A 15,033-nucleotide genomic window follows, 5' to 3' on the forward strand; every position below is an offset into this window, starting at 1 on the left:
ACGGTCCAGCTGCCGGCGGGGGGGAACGCAATGCTTATTGTGCCGTCATGTTCAGGCCCCGCTTGGCATTGTATTCAGTCCAGGGTGCTCCTGGACACGGGTACCCAGCATCGCCGCAGATGTTGGGGTCCTGTGACTGCCCCGCATTGATCGCCGCCCCCTCTCTCACCTCGGATCCGGCAACGGCCGCAGCACCAGGTGAGCCGCGGTCACCCAATGGAGGTCGCCCCGCGAGCCCGCAGGGCCTTCTTTGTCCCTCCGGCCGCACCACAGCAGTCTGCGTTAGCCCGTGTCAGCGCGTCCAGCGCCAGCTCCCGGTCCCGTGGGTGCTTAGCAGACTCCCCTGGCGACCCCCCGGGCCGCCGCGGCGTGACCTCAGGGATCCGCTCTGTCTCAGATGGCCGCGTCGTGTCATTGCGGCCACCGGGGTCTGCCGTCGCTGGCCCAGTCGCTGCCGCCTCGCTCTCCTTGCGCCCAGCGCCGGACCCCACAGGCCACCGACAACCGTGAGCTGATCAGGTTCTCACACGTGGGCGGCACAGCGATATCCTATCTGCTGGGCCAGATTGCGCCTTTCGATGTCGTCTTCAGTTATGGCCCCACGGGATCGCTCGTTGCATGCGCCCCGCTTCCCCCTGTGCTCCAGGGCCTCGCATCCCCATGTGGGGGTTCAGGGGGGGCTCCGATTTGCGATTTTGATATTAGATTGGCGCTGATGTCAGGATCATTGTAGAATTTTGGTGGGCCGAGAGCGGAGCTCCTCGTTCAAGCGTCCGCTCCGGCCGCCATCTTGGCCACGCCCCCTCGTGACTGTTAGAATCATAACATGAGATGGATATACACTCTATTACACCACCGCCTCCAGTTATGTTTCAGCCAGGAGAGCCGTCTATTAAATGGAAAGAATGGTTAGATGTGTTTGATAATTATTTGGACACTTTAGATGTCCAAAGTTTTCCCCCCGACCGGAAAAAGGCAATTTTACTGAACACATTAGGAAAAGTGGGGCAATATATTTTTAAATACTTACCTGCATTGCCTATTCAGGAAGGTCAACCTGACATGGATGTGTTTGCTGAGACACGAAGAAAATTGGAGATCAGGTTTGGGAAAGGCCAAAATACAGTAATGAGATGTCATAAATGTTATACACAACCGCAACGTGCAGAATAGTCAATTGATAATTTTGTTTCTAGGTTGAGAGAATTATCAGTAACATGTCAATTTGATCCGATGAGATGATATGTGACCAACTCATTGTGCAGTGTAGGAGTCGCAAAATACAAGAGCAACTATGGGCTGCCAATAATCCTACGTTAAAAGACACTATAGAGATAGCAAAAGTAGTAGAAGAATCTGAATAATATATGAGGGAGATGAATAAGAGGGAAACAAAAGGAGAAGTGACAAATGTTGAACAGCAAACAAATGATGCAGCTATAGTGAATAAAGATGAAAGTGTTGTGCGTAAAGCAGGCAAGAGTGGTCAATTTGTGAAAACATTAATGCACTGCTCTTTACAATCCCCAAGGGACTGGAATTGTAGAAAGGGCTAAAAGATGGTTAAGGGTGCCATTAAATTAGCGTTGGTTAATAAGATGTGTGGGGGAAAGGTTGTGAATGATTTAGTCTGGGCGTATCACACAATGGAAAATGCCACAGTGTGTGCTTCACTTTTTTGGTTGACGTGTGGTAGAAAGCCTAACATCAAATTGGTTGAAAGCCTTACTAAGAGGTAATGAAGACGTACTAGGATGTGAAGCTGAGACAGGGGGACCCCAAAATAGGATTGTGTTGGGTGATTGGTTGAAAGTTAAGTCTGGACAAACAACTGGAGGAGTGAATACGTTTGAGGTCCTTTTCAAGTTAAAGAGGTTCATAAGTGGCATGTGGTCTTAAACAATGGTAAAAAGTGGAATTACAGAAGTGTTGCGAAATTTGGTAAAGAGGACTGTGTGTGTAAATATGGTGAGGAAGAGGATGGTTGTGGTGGGTTCTTGATGTTGGAAGACAAAGACATAATTTCCACTGCTCCTGACTCTGAAGCTTCCCTAAAATTCAACACTAATTGCTCTTCAAGTGTGGATATCAGAAGTGGAGAGAAAGAAGTTTCCACTGAAAATAATAGTTCTAGTTCAAGTTCTGAAAAGGTTCAAAGACACAGATGTCCTCCCTTGTACTTACGAGATTATGTGAGATATTTTTTAACAATTCTTTTGTATTAAGTATTCATGTTGTTTATATATTTTTTTACTATGTTAAAATATTAGTTTTCTTAAAAGTGTTTTGATTATTGAGTTGTAGGAAAGGAGGAGAATATGTTGTAATGTACCTTTAAAGTGTATTGTAAGAATTTTTAAGTGTTGTCTTGGAAGCGGTAACATTCTGCTTCAGACAGTTGCAAGGAGCAGGCTGAGGAAGAGGTCATGCCTGTTCTGTTGGCTTTTTAAACCTATTTTTCACAAAGATATGTGTTATCACGCCTCCTTTGCAAAAGTCATCTACCTTAGGGTGGCTACACCAGGATGTGATCACTTCCTGTGGGCAGAGGTCACTTCCCTATCTCTTAAAGGCTATTCCCCTACCATCAGTACTTAATTTGTAACTAAAAAGGTGCCGGTGCCCAAAGCCCCCCTCCTAAACACGCGGCTGCTTCAATTAAATGTGTGAACACGGAATACTGAGGCAGCTTAATCCTGAAGCCATCTCGGGCCTCTTAAATCCATATAAAGCCACTCCCTGCCCATTCAGCTCACTCTAGCAGCTTTCTGCTTTCTCCCTTTATGACGCTTTTTCGTTTATTCCTTTCCTTTGTCTGTCCCACATGTGTCTTTTTCTCGCAGCAAATGCTTGAGGCAGAAGAATAAGCCCCGGCCCTCAAAAATAAGTGCCAGCACTCAGCACCAGAAACAACAAGCACAAATTAAGCACTGCCTACCATGCAACATTGAGGAGAATTAAATGTAAGGGTCACCTCGCATGCAACACCTTAGGAGTAGTGCAAGCTGGGGGTGACCACTCCTCCTGTCCTTTGTGCATTTTCCTGCCGTTGCTCCTGCCAAGCCAAACATGTGCTGCTAGCAGCTGCAGGGCTGGGGGTCGAGTTTCAAGGGCAGTGAGGCCTTTGAATCGCATAGGCATGGCTGTGCACATTCCTGGGGGAGGAGGTGTAACACCTCTGCCCAGGAAGGGTTTTGTTCTCACCCCAGGTTTCCAGAATCTTGTCTGGTGGTGGCAGGCTGGTTGTGACCAGCCAGCACCCATGCCAGGGTAGTTAGCTTTTGCAGGGGCACCTCTCAGATGGCCCATAGGTACATTTTGCAATAAATCCAAATCTGGTACATTGTCATTCTGAGTTGTTTAATACCAAACAACCCAGGGTGCAGAGTGGCCATCATGTATCTGTCAAACTCTTACTGACCAGTATCCAGCACATGCATGTATAATGGCTGCTCTGTTCACTTACTATGCCCAAGGTTTGGCAGGGACACAGTAGGGGCATATTGCTCATGCATCCATGCCCACACATGCAGTATAGTGCACCCTGCCTTTGGGTCTGGAAGGCCTGCCAGAGAGATAGCGTGTCTGTATTGCATGCAGTGTGTAGTAGGCAGGGCACACAGGCTGTGTGCCATGTCAGTTTTGCACTTTAGGATTGCAGCAGGACACTCAGGCCCTCATTCTGACCTTGGCGGTCGGCGGAGAGGCGGCGGTCGGACCGCGAACAGACCGGCGGTATTAAAAATGGCATTCTGACCGCCGCGACCGACCGCCACTTCCCCACTCCGACAGCCACGGCGGTCATGACCGACGGGCTGGAGTCTGCGCACTCCGGTCCGGCGGTCGACCCAAGACCGCCAACGGTATCATGACCCTGCTCACCGCCGCGGTTTCTGGTGTTCGGGAACCGCCATGCGAACCATGGCGGTAGGCACTATCGGGGCCAGGGAATTCCTTCCCTGGCACTGATAGGGGTCTCCCCCACCCCCCACTGCCCCCCGAGTCCTCCCCCCACACCCTCCACCCCCCTGCCACCCCCCAGAGGTGGTACGAACCCCCTCCCCACCCCCACCCCGACATGCACATACACGCACCCCGACATGCACACACCCCCAACATGCACATATACACACCCCCTACACACATACATACACAACGGGGACACATACCCGCACACATACATGCCGACATGCGCACCCGCCGAACTACACACATTGCCCATAGGCACAGCAGCACTCCCCGCCCGCATGCACGCACTCACACACCCCCTCTACACACTCACACGCACACCCCCATGCACGCACACATCACACAACACCCCCCCACCCCCTCCCCTCACGGACAATCAACTTACCTTGTGCGTTGGTCCTCCGGGAGGTGACAGGAGCCATGGGGAGGTGACCGCCAACAGAAGACCGCCAACAGAAGACCGCCACACAGAAATGTGGGTCGTAATTCTGTGGGCGGTGTTCTGCTGGCGTGGCGGTGGAGGTTGACCAGTCTCCACTTTCCCGCCGACCGCCAGTGTGGCTGCTGGCGGTTTTCCGGCGGAACGCTCCCAGCGGTCAGAATGCGCACAGCGGCATACCGCCGCGGTCGGCGGTCTTCACCGCGGCGGTAACTCGGCGGTCTTGCGAAAAGACCGCCAAGGTCAGAATGACCCCCTCAGTCTGTAATGGCAGTACTGGGTGCACTTGGATGCATGGTCCCTCAGAGTGGCACAATCTGTGCTGCTGCCCCCAGGGGCATGCCCTTGGTACCCCATGCCCAGGGTACCTAAAAAACATTTACTAGGGACTTATAGAGGCAGCTGAAGGTGTTGCCAATTGTGCCAATGGATCACAACAATTTTGGAAAGGAGATCTGGCCCAGGGAACCTGGTTGGCAGGGGCCCTGGACAATAACAACTTTGAAACCTCATCAAATACCAGGTAAAAAGTGGGGGGTAACCATGACAAAAGAGGCCCTTTCTCACATCAGTTTGTAATTTTGTTAATCTTTATTAAATCTTCATAGTTTTCAAATCTAATACTCTGTCATTTTGTGAGGCCTAGTGTGCTTGGTACTATTGAAATACATTGATTGCTATGTTAGCCTCAGTTGGAACTAAATATCAATCCGCATGAGGGCAGCTTGGACTTGAGCTTGCACCAAAGTTTTCACAGTGCAAAGTGCTGCCTCAACTGTATTCCAATTATGTTTGCATTTTAAGACGCCACTGGGTGGTGGTCGAGGGGAAGGGACACATGGCCCATTCTTGTTGATTGCATTATGGTACATGACACCCAGGCTACGCACTGGGAATACCAGGTCAGTTTGCAATAAATCTTTCTTCGTCACTGATTATTTTGATTCTTGGATTGACCCTAAGGACACCAGCTGCCCTCCTCAGCAGGCATGGCACCTTCTCACACTAACAGCTTTGCACTATTCTCTCTAGAACCCTTAATTGTTACTGTCATGGGTGCTTTTAATACACATACTGTAGTTGTCTAACTCCACCTGGTCTTACAGAGTTGTTCTTTAATGCATAACCCCCGCACCTCAGAGTCTGTGAGTACCATCTGCGCTCCTCCTTTGCATTCATCAAATGTGGAGTATAAGTATGGTGGAAAAAAAAGTCACACGTAAAACAATCTCTTCACATAACTATTTAATAACAACTCTTTTACCACTCCCTCCTGAACTCATATGGCATCTTTCTGGGCATCACATTCACACTTATCCGTAACTTATTCAGCCACACACCCAACGGAGCATGCCCTTATCTACTGACCTACGAGTAGCGATGAGTGAAGCTTTTACTTTGGCGGTAGAGTCAGGTGACGACCGGAAACCTCGCCCTTGCTGAAGGTGACCGTATTACCTAGTTTGTCTGATTTAGTGAGTGCCATGGCGGGGACATCCATGAGCAGGAAATCGTGGCAGCTAGTCACCACATAAAATGTGCAGCAGGTGGTTGTAGACAGGGACGCCACATAGGCCCCGACAGCCCTTGCAGCTCAGGGGGGGCACAACCTTTCTGGGAGCCCCCATTCAGCCTGAAGCCTATGACTATTTGTGAGCTATTGCAGACTCTGGCGCCCAGATTTCAAAACAGTCACGGAACGCAGTGAAGCAGCCAAAAATGTTGTGCTGCGTTGCGGCAGGGAGGGAGCAGGAGAGCGCTATTCCTTCAGAGATATGGCTCTCGCCTCCTCTCTTCGTTGCCCCAGCGTTGTTTTTAGCTGCCCAGCGCCACGCACACACCTTTGCACCATAGTGAAAGGGTGTGTGTGTGAGTCTAGCATAGGTTTTGTACTGGAAGTGTACCTTCCAGTACAAAATACTATGCTGAGACAAACTTTAAAACTTTTCCTACTTTGTACGGATGCTACACGGTGCAGCACACATGCAAAGTCGGAAAAGAAGGGGAAATAAAAACATTTCTCCTTTTAACGCCTCCTTTCAAATGATGTTAACTTTTGGGGCTAAACCATGTCTACTATTGTTTGTAGAAAGGGTTTTGCATCCAAAGGCAGGGTGGTTGCATGGGACCGGCCAGGTAACACCCATGCAACGTCCCTTTGGCAAAAAGTAAAGCAAAGCAGTGCTTCATGCTGCTTTGCGTTCCTTTTAGGGTACTTTTCAGTGTAAAGCAAGTTTTGCATTGGAAAGTAAATTAGGAAAAAAAACGTAACCAGCGGTTACTATAAATCTGGCATTTTACTGCCACACAATGTACAGGACGATGTTAAAAAATGTAAATATTTGGCCATGAATTCCAAAGGATAGTCAAATGAATAGGACAGAATATTGTCATGAATAACAAAGGATATTGCCATGACTTGGTTATGGTAATAACTAGGGACGTTATTGCCACGAACTGCACAAGATACCGTCGTGAATGACCAAACATATTGCCATAAATTGCACATGATATTGACATTATGGTACACGTTATTGACACAAATCACCCAGGATATTGCCATGAGAGGCACAGGAGAATGCCAAGTGGTGTGTGCGATTGCTAAATAGCAGAATTAACATTAATTTGATAGTTTCCTACCTTTATATGTGATATAGTTTTCTTCCCCACCTAAGAGAAGGCCTTGAAGATCAGTCTGCTCCAGGGATCCCCTTTACAAGGAGACAATGATGCATCAATATTACCCTTGTTTCTATTTCTCCCTTCCCATCAATCAAATCCAAAAACCTGCAAACAAGAGCTAGCTCAATGGAATCTCCATGACTTGCCAGGCAGCTGAAAAGAAAATGAGCTAAAGCTTTACAGACAACATCGGAGCAACCAGAAAATTTGTTTTCAAGGACACAAAACCTTTCCACTCCAAATAACTCTCAAAAGCACGAAACCAACCCATCCCGAATTTAAAGTATTGAACGAGATGGCTAATCCTGTTTGTTCTCCTCAGCCTATCACGCTAATGCAGAGCCTCTGTGATAAGGTGCAGTCCTTTTTCATTACAAATGTGTACTATCCAAGATAGCAGAGCTAATCTGGCCGTTGTATCTCAACTCTATTGAGTCCCTAGGGTTACTTCACTCCCCTCTCGACCCAAGCTCATAGAAAATCTGTCAGTAAAGATAAGACACCCGGCTCCTTTGGCATCAGAATCAGACTCTGAAAGAGCTTCTCCTCCCAAGTTCCGTACTTTAATCCCACTATTGGAAATAGGTAAACCCGACACCAAGGATATGGCCGACTGCAGACTGAAACTCAACCAGCACGAACATCCATCATACAAAACACAGCCCCTCATTTAAATGCCAAATACACCAGCACGAGAGATGGAGACCAGTACAAAGACACAAGAATGTGCAATTAACAACCTCAGGAGAAACACAACTGACTATGATGAGCAAGTGTACACATCTGGATACACCACCATTTCAACAGAAATATAAGCTGATAACCAGAAACAAGGATGCCAAGGATGTTTTTTTTTTCTTTTTTTACATTCACAAACTCCTAAAGTGGTAATTTGTGTTGGTAAAACAAACAAGCATTGGCAAAGCCAATAGGTCTCACCTGTGCAAGAGCTATTGACTTTGCCAGTATGTTTTAGCCATGTTATACACCAATGTGGATACCATTCAGCAAGGCTAAAAGTTTGAGGCATAGAGTGGAGGGGTGCAGAGTGTCAGAACGGAGTAGAGTTTAATTGAGTGAAGTGTCAGAGTGCGGTATTGTGGTATACAGTGATGTAGAGTGGAATGTCATAGAATAGCCCAGAGTAAAGTGGTGTAAAGTGCAGTGTATAGAGTGGCGCAGAATAGAGTGGCATAGAGAGGAGTAGTGCAGCTCAGATTACAGTGGAGTAGGATGGAGTGGTTAGTGTGGAATGGCATAGTGTGGAGTAGTGCAGTGTGGAGTGGCACAGAGTGCAGTGCCACAGAGTAGAATGGTGCAGAGTGGACTGGAGCAGAGCAGAGTGGCACAGAGTGGAGTAGAGTAGATTGGTTCAGAGTAGAGTGAAGTGACTTGGAGTGGTGCAGGGTAGAGTGGAGTGGTGCAGGGTAAAGTGCAGTAGTGTAGACTACAGTGGCGTAGAGTATAGTGGCATAGAGTGGAGTGGTATAGAGTGCAGTGGTGCAGAGTAGATTAGAGTGGCATAGAGTGGACTGGCATATAGTTCAGTGGTGTTGAGTGTAGTGGCGAAGTGTGCAGTGGTTTAGAGTGCAATAGAGTAGCATAGAGCAGAGTTGTACACAGTAGAGTCCAGTGGTAGAGAGTGCAGTGGCATAGAGTTCAGTGGTGGAGAATGCAGTGTTGCGGAGTAGGGTACCATAGACTGCAGAGTTGTAAAGTGGCATAGGGTGCATTAGCATAGATTGCAGTGGCATAGAGTAGAGTAGAGTGGCATAGAGATCAATAATACAGAGTACAGTGGTGAAGAGTGAAGTACAGTAGTGTAAAGTTCTGTGGTGCAGAGTAGATTGGCATAGAGTGCAGTGACGCAGAGTGCATTGGTTTTGAGTAAAGTGGTGTAGAGTACATTGTCACACAATACAGGGGGTGGGGCAAAATGCAGTACTTTAGAGTAGAATGATGTAGAGTGAAGTGGCACAGCATAGATTGCAGTGGTGTAGAGTGGAGTGGTGCAGCGTGGAGTAGGATGGCATAAAGTACAGTGTCAAATATGGCAGGGGCATAGAGTAAAGTGTTTCTGAGTAGAGCGAACTGGCATAGAGTGGAGTGGTGCAGAATAGAGCGGGGAGGTATAGGGTACAGTGGAGTGGCATAGAGCGGAAAAGAGTGGTGTTGAGTAGAGAGCCGTAGGTTGCAGTGGTGCAGAGTAAATCAGAGTGGCTTCGAGTGGAATGGCCTGGAGTTCAGTGGTGTAGAGTGCAGTGGCGTAGGGTGGAGTAATGCAAAGTAGAGGTGCATGGAGTGTAGTAATATAGAGTGCAATAGAATGGCATAGAGTAGTGCAGAGTAGAGTAGAGTAGTGTAAAGTGCAGTGGTGAAGAGTAGAGTGTCAGAGTTCAGTGGTGGGGAGCGCAGTGGTGCAGAGTATAGTGTTGTAGAATGTAGTGGTGTAGAGTGCTTTGGCATGCTGTGCAGTGGCGTAGAATACAGTGGTGCAAAGCAGAGGGGCACAGAGAGCAGTGGTATAGAGTACCATGGTATAGAGTACAATAGAGGGGCATAAGATGCAGTAACGTAGACTGCAATGGTATAGAGTATAGTGGCGTAGAGTGCAGATGTTAGAGTAGAGTGGCATAGAGTGCATTTGTGTAGAGTGGTGCAGAGTGGAGTGGTGCACCGTTGATTGCAGTGGTGTAGAGTGACATAGTATGGAGTGGAGTAGAGTGGCGTAGAGTGAGGTGGCACAAAGTGCAGTGGAATAGAGTAGATCGTTTCAGAGTGGATAATGGTGGATAGTGGAGTAGTGCAGGGGACAGTAGAATGGCATGGAGTAGAGTCTTGCAGAGTAGAGTATAGTGCTATAGAGTGCAGAGTAGATTGGCGCAATGTGCAGTGGTGTACAGTACACCGATTGTGAGTAAAGTGGTGTAGGGTGCTTTTGGTGTAGAGTGCAGTGACAGAGAGCACAGTGGATAGAGTAGAGTGGCATAGAGTGCGGTGGTTAGAGTGGCACAGAGTAGAGTGGCATAGAGTAGAGTGGTACACTATTGAATGTAGTGTCACAGAGTCCATTGGCACAGAGTGGTGAAGAATGGAGCAGAGTAGACTGTTTCAGAGAAGCTGGAAGTGACTTCGAATGAAATGGCACAGAGTGAAGTGGTGCAGGGTAGAGTGCAGTGGCATAGAGTACAATGGCATATAATGCAGTCGTGCAGAGTGAAGTGGCATAGAATGGAGTGGTGTTGAGTGTATTTGTGGAGAGTGCAGTGCTTAGAGGTGAGTGGAGTGGCGTGGCGTAAAGTGGAATATGCACAGTGTGGTAGCGCACTGCCATTACAGACAACAGATGTATGACAGAATACCGAATGCCATTAGAACAAATGGCTTTAAAATGCAAGTGCAGTAACAAAATTGCCTTTACAATGTAAGGCTTTTAGAACAAACATTTTTACAACAAATATGCCTTTAGAATGAAAGCTTGTACTTAAAAAGTAAGTATAAACTCTATCTATCTATCTATCTATCTATCTATCTATCTATCTATCTATCTATCTATCTATCTATCTATCTAAAGTGGATGCCTTTCCACAAAAAGTTAAGTATTTTACAAGTAAAAATCCATCCTTATATATATATATATATCTATATATATATATATATATAGATATATATATATATATGGGTTTATTTTTACTTGTAAAATACTTAACTTTTTGTGGAAGGGCATCATCTTTAGATAGATAGATAGATAGATAGATAGATATTTCAACAATATAAATATATATATATATATTTTCTACACACACATTTTAACCAATAAGCATTCAACCCTAAAAAATAGCCTTTTCCCGCCCCATAATTCTCTTACCACCCCCAAAAATTCCAAACCACCCTAAAGCCTAAAAGTTCCTTTACCAACCAAAAACCCATACCCACCCCAAACATTCCCTTACCACCCAGACACCCATACCAACCCTAGAACCTAAAAGTTCCTTTACCACTAAATACCCATATCAACCCTAGAACCTAAAAGATCCCTTACCGTACAAAACCTATAACCACCCTAAAACCTAAAAAAACCCAAAAACCTTACAACCCAAAAACATATGCCCACCTTAAACCCTAGAAATTCCGCTACCACCCAAAATCCCATTCCCACCCTTAAGTTCACTTATCACCAAAAACCCATACCCACCCTAAACACAAAAATTTCCCTTGCCACCTAAAATCCTACAGCCACCCTAAACCCTAAATATGCCCTTACCACACAAAAACCTATACCCACCCTATACCTTAAAAATTCCCATACCACACAAAAACCTATACCCACCCTAAACCCTAAAAATTCCCTTACCACCCAAAAAACACACACATCCATATTTACATATACATGTGTATGTATGTATATATATGTATGTATATATATATATACATATATATATATATATATATATATTTTATGTGTGTGTTTACACACATACATATATTTAAAAAAAAAAGCTGTTTACTTACCTGCAACATACTTACATTTCCCACAATTTTGGTTGTAAAAGTCATCTGTTGTAAATGCATAATTGTTGTAAAAAAGTAATGCTAAAAGCCTTTCATTGTAAAGGCATTTTCGTTATAAAGCTATCGCTGTAAAGGCTTCTAATTCTTTAGCCTTCATGATGCCTGCTGTTTCCCACAAACAACATATTTTCAATTGAAATGACCATTACATTTGCACAGATATACAGTTTTATTGTTAAACTGAACAGTGCACAGACAATGATGTGTGAAAATGCCATCATCTAGTATATTGATTTGTTTGGAGCGTATTCAAATATTTGTTTCCACTGCATTTCAGAATTACCTAAAGTTGTGCTTCATTTGTGCTTTGATAATTTGGATATATTCTGAAATATCTGCTCAGTTCATTTACAGATATTTACATTTTGTTGTGTGCTAGACAAAAATAACATTGTACAGCCTTCTTCCAGCACTCCCCAGTACCCAGCATGATTGTCACATAAACCCTCCCACTTTTTAGTCAGAGAAAGAAAAGTAAACACCAAGTTACCTCAGAAGATGCACCTGACATTTGACCTCTGTTTCTGAATGCACAGCAAAAGGGGCAAGAAAAGAACAACATTTAAAGGTGTGTTTACAGAAAGAAGCACTGGTGGAAGAATAAAAGGGGCTCTTGTAAACAGGCTGCGCTCCACAGAAGGGATGAACTTAAGCTGGACTGCCTAAAACAAATAAAACCAGCAAATTGAAAGCAAGCAGATGTGAGTTACCCATCCCAAAGCCAATGGTAAGCAATGGGTGGAATGCATTCCCAGGGAAGCTTTCTGAATGTTCCCAATATGCCTTTATTAAACCAGATAGCTGCTTCAGCCAAAAAACAAATGTCCCAACATACTAGGAGTTTTCATCCACTGCATGGTGGTCATTTGAGTATTTTCCAGTTTGGGACCTCAAGGCTTTTCCTGGTGTTTTAGAATAGGACAAAAGTATGAATGTCTGACTTAAATAAGGCAGAAGTTACTCTGAGGTACTTTGACCCACATCTCAGTGTCAGTCAAGCTACTGGTCAATGGTTTCCACCAGCAGAGCCATCTAAGGCCTTACCAGAGGAAACATGATGGCTAGCCTGACTCTAAATAAAGAGAATTAACTGAGAGTTTGTGGTCTAAGTACACTACCAAGTTTGTGGCACAGAACTTTTCCTGCCAAACTCTAAATAAAGTCTGGAAACCATCACTGAAACCCGGAGAAGACCTCAGTGCCAATAGACAATGAAATTGTGAATTTCATTCTTTAAAAATACAACCTAGAGTACTGTAACATAGCCTTTTCTTAGTAACACTTCTAGGAGAACTGCGACCTCCCAGACACAGAGTCATGTAACATTAAATTCAGTCTCCCATGTGAAACAGTGGGGCATTACACCTCACATCATACTGTTTCAATACTATTTTGGAACAGCTCCTCAAAGATTCTGATGAGGTCTGTCCAGCTGCACTGGCCCTGATTAACTTCTTGACAGCTTTCGTACTGTGAAAAATCTGGTGAAACTAGAAGCAGAAGCGGTAGATGGTCATCTCTAAATCACTCTTCAGGTCACAGGCCATCCCTGTGAGGATTGTGGTGTATTAAATTGTGTGGTTGTGTAACCTCACCATGTACAGCACTCATGAAAAGTGTCTGTGGTCCAATCAGGTTTATTAACAAACTCTCTTGCTCAACCCTGGGTATCTGTGGCTTTGAGCAGCAAGGTTTCAAAAAAGGAACTAGAGTAAAGCACATAGAAGCACCCAACAACAGAATAAGAAAGTCACACAACACGAAAGGAACCTGACATCAATTTATAAAAATAGAAACCAAGATAAGGAAAATCCACCAGAGGGATCTGGAGTGATAGATTTTTAAAGAAAATGTAAAATGTAAATATAGGTTCAAAGCGCAAACAAGCAATGGTAACCATGAAGTTTGTAAACTGTTGAATGGGTAACTAATTCCATCAGAGAGGATGACAGAAAGCCAATGGCCAATAAGTAATATTTGTAGATGTGGGTGAATGTTTTATTCCGCCCTTTGAATTGGCAGAATTTGGCAACTCCGTATTAGTCTTGTAATGTGGAGTTCTGGCCAAAATCTGCCAATTACTCCGTGGTACAATTTTTCCCCGTGGGGCTCCAGAAATGCAAGCAAGAAGGAGACTTAGGGCCCGATTTATTGTGTCATTTTGTTATGCAAAAGCAGCGCAAACTTACAAAATTCAATTAGATTTTGTAAGTTTGGCTGCTTTTGCGTAATTTAATGACGCAAATGCAGCGCTAAAAAAGTATAAATCAGGCCCTTAGTGTCCCCTAGCATAATTTTCTAACACGGGTGGTTGCGGTGAGAGGGCTGTGGTGCTGCTCGAGTAGATTTTCTACTTGAGCAGCAGTAAAATCAACTTGAACGGCAGCTCACTTTTGCACACAGCGCAGTGCCATTCATGCTGATTCTTCAGCATTGTTCTCGGTAATGGTGATAAATTGCACTGTGATCAGTGCAACATGTATATGTCTGTTTGTTGGCAGAACTCTGTGGAATCTCTCAGAGTTTTATGTAACTCCGCGAAAACACGCAGAGTGAAACTACATGTGTTCCAACCACCCCTAAATATTTGAAAAATTGCTTGGTCACCAAAGCAGTCTCAAGGTGAGATCCACATTTTACAACAACACCGCAACAGACTTTAATGGAGTAGTCCTGCTGCTGAGGATACATGATGCTGAGGATGTAAAAGATTCTCTGGATGCTGTTTGGTCGATGGAGGTCTCCTTGCTGTTATTCCTCGGTCCACGGGCAAGGTGGGGTGGCTTTGACCACAGGGGTCAGTGTCCCTCAAAGTCCTTTTTGGGCTTGTAGAGTCCAGAAGTTTTCTTTTGTGAGGGCTAGTGTCCATCGTTGGCAACCAAACCACACTCTGGTGATTCTCCCAGGTCCAGCAGATTCGGGTGCAACTTTTGAGTCCAGGATAGAGATCTTTTTGGCTGCACCCCAGCAGTCAGTGGTCAGTCCTTAAAGATGGCTACTAACAAGCCAGAACAGGCTACTCCAGCTTTTATGGCACTGGTGCTGGAACAGGAGGTCAGCTGACTGACCCTTGGAGTCACTACTTCCATTTGGGGCCCCGAAGTGACTATTCCACAAGCCAGGCATCACAAGCACAGTCCTCTCTTCACTAGCCTAAGGAGCAGCAAGTGCAGTCCAGCTGCTGGTGCAGCCTCTCTTGCCAGGTCCTGGGGTCAGTAGGGGAGTCCTCTCTCCACTCCAGATATGATCTGAAGTACAGGGTGCCGGGGTGCCATATTTATCCACCAGTGCCCTGGGGGGGTGAGGTGGTCACTAGTGAAGGTGCAACCAGGATCCCTCCCGCACTCTGACAACTTCCAGCTATATATGGC

This window comes from Pleurodeles waltl, chromosome 7 (genome assembly GCF_031143425.1).
Source record: "Pleurodeles waltl isolate 20211129_DDA chromosome 7, aPleWal1.hap1.20221129, whole genome shotgun sequence".
NCBI classification, from domain to species: domain Eukaryota; kingdom Metazoa; phylum Chordata; class Amphibia; order Caudata; family Salamandridae; genus Pleurodeles; species Pleurodeles waltl.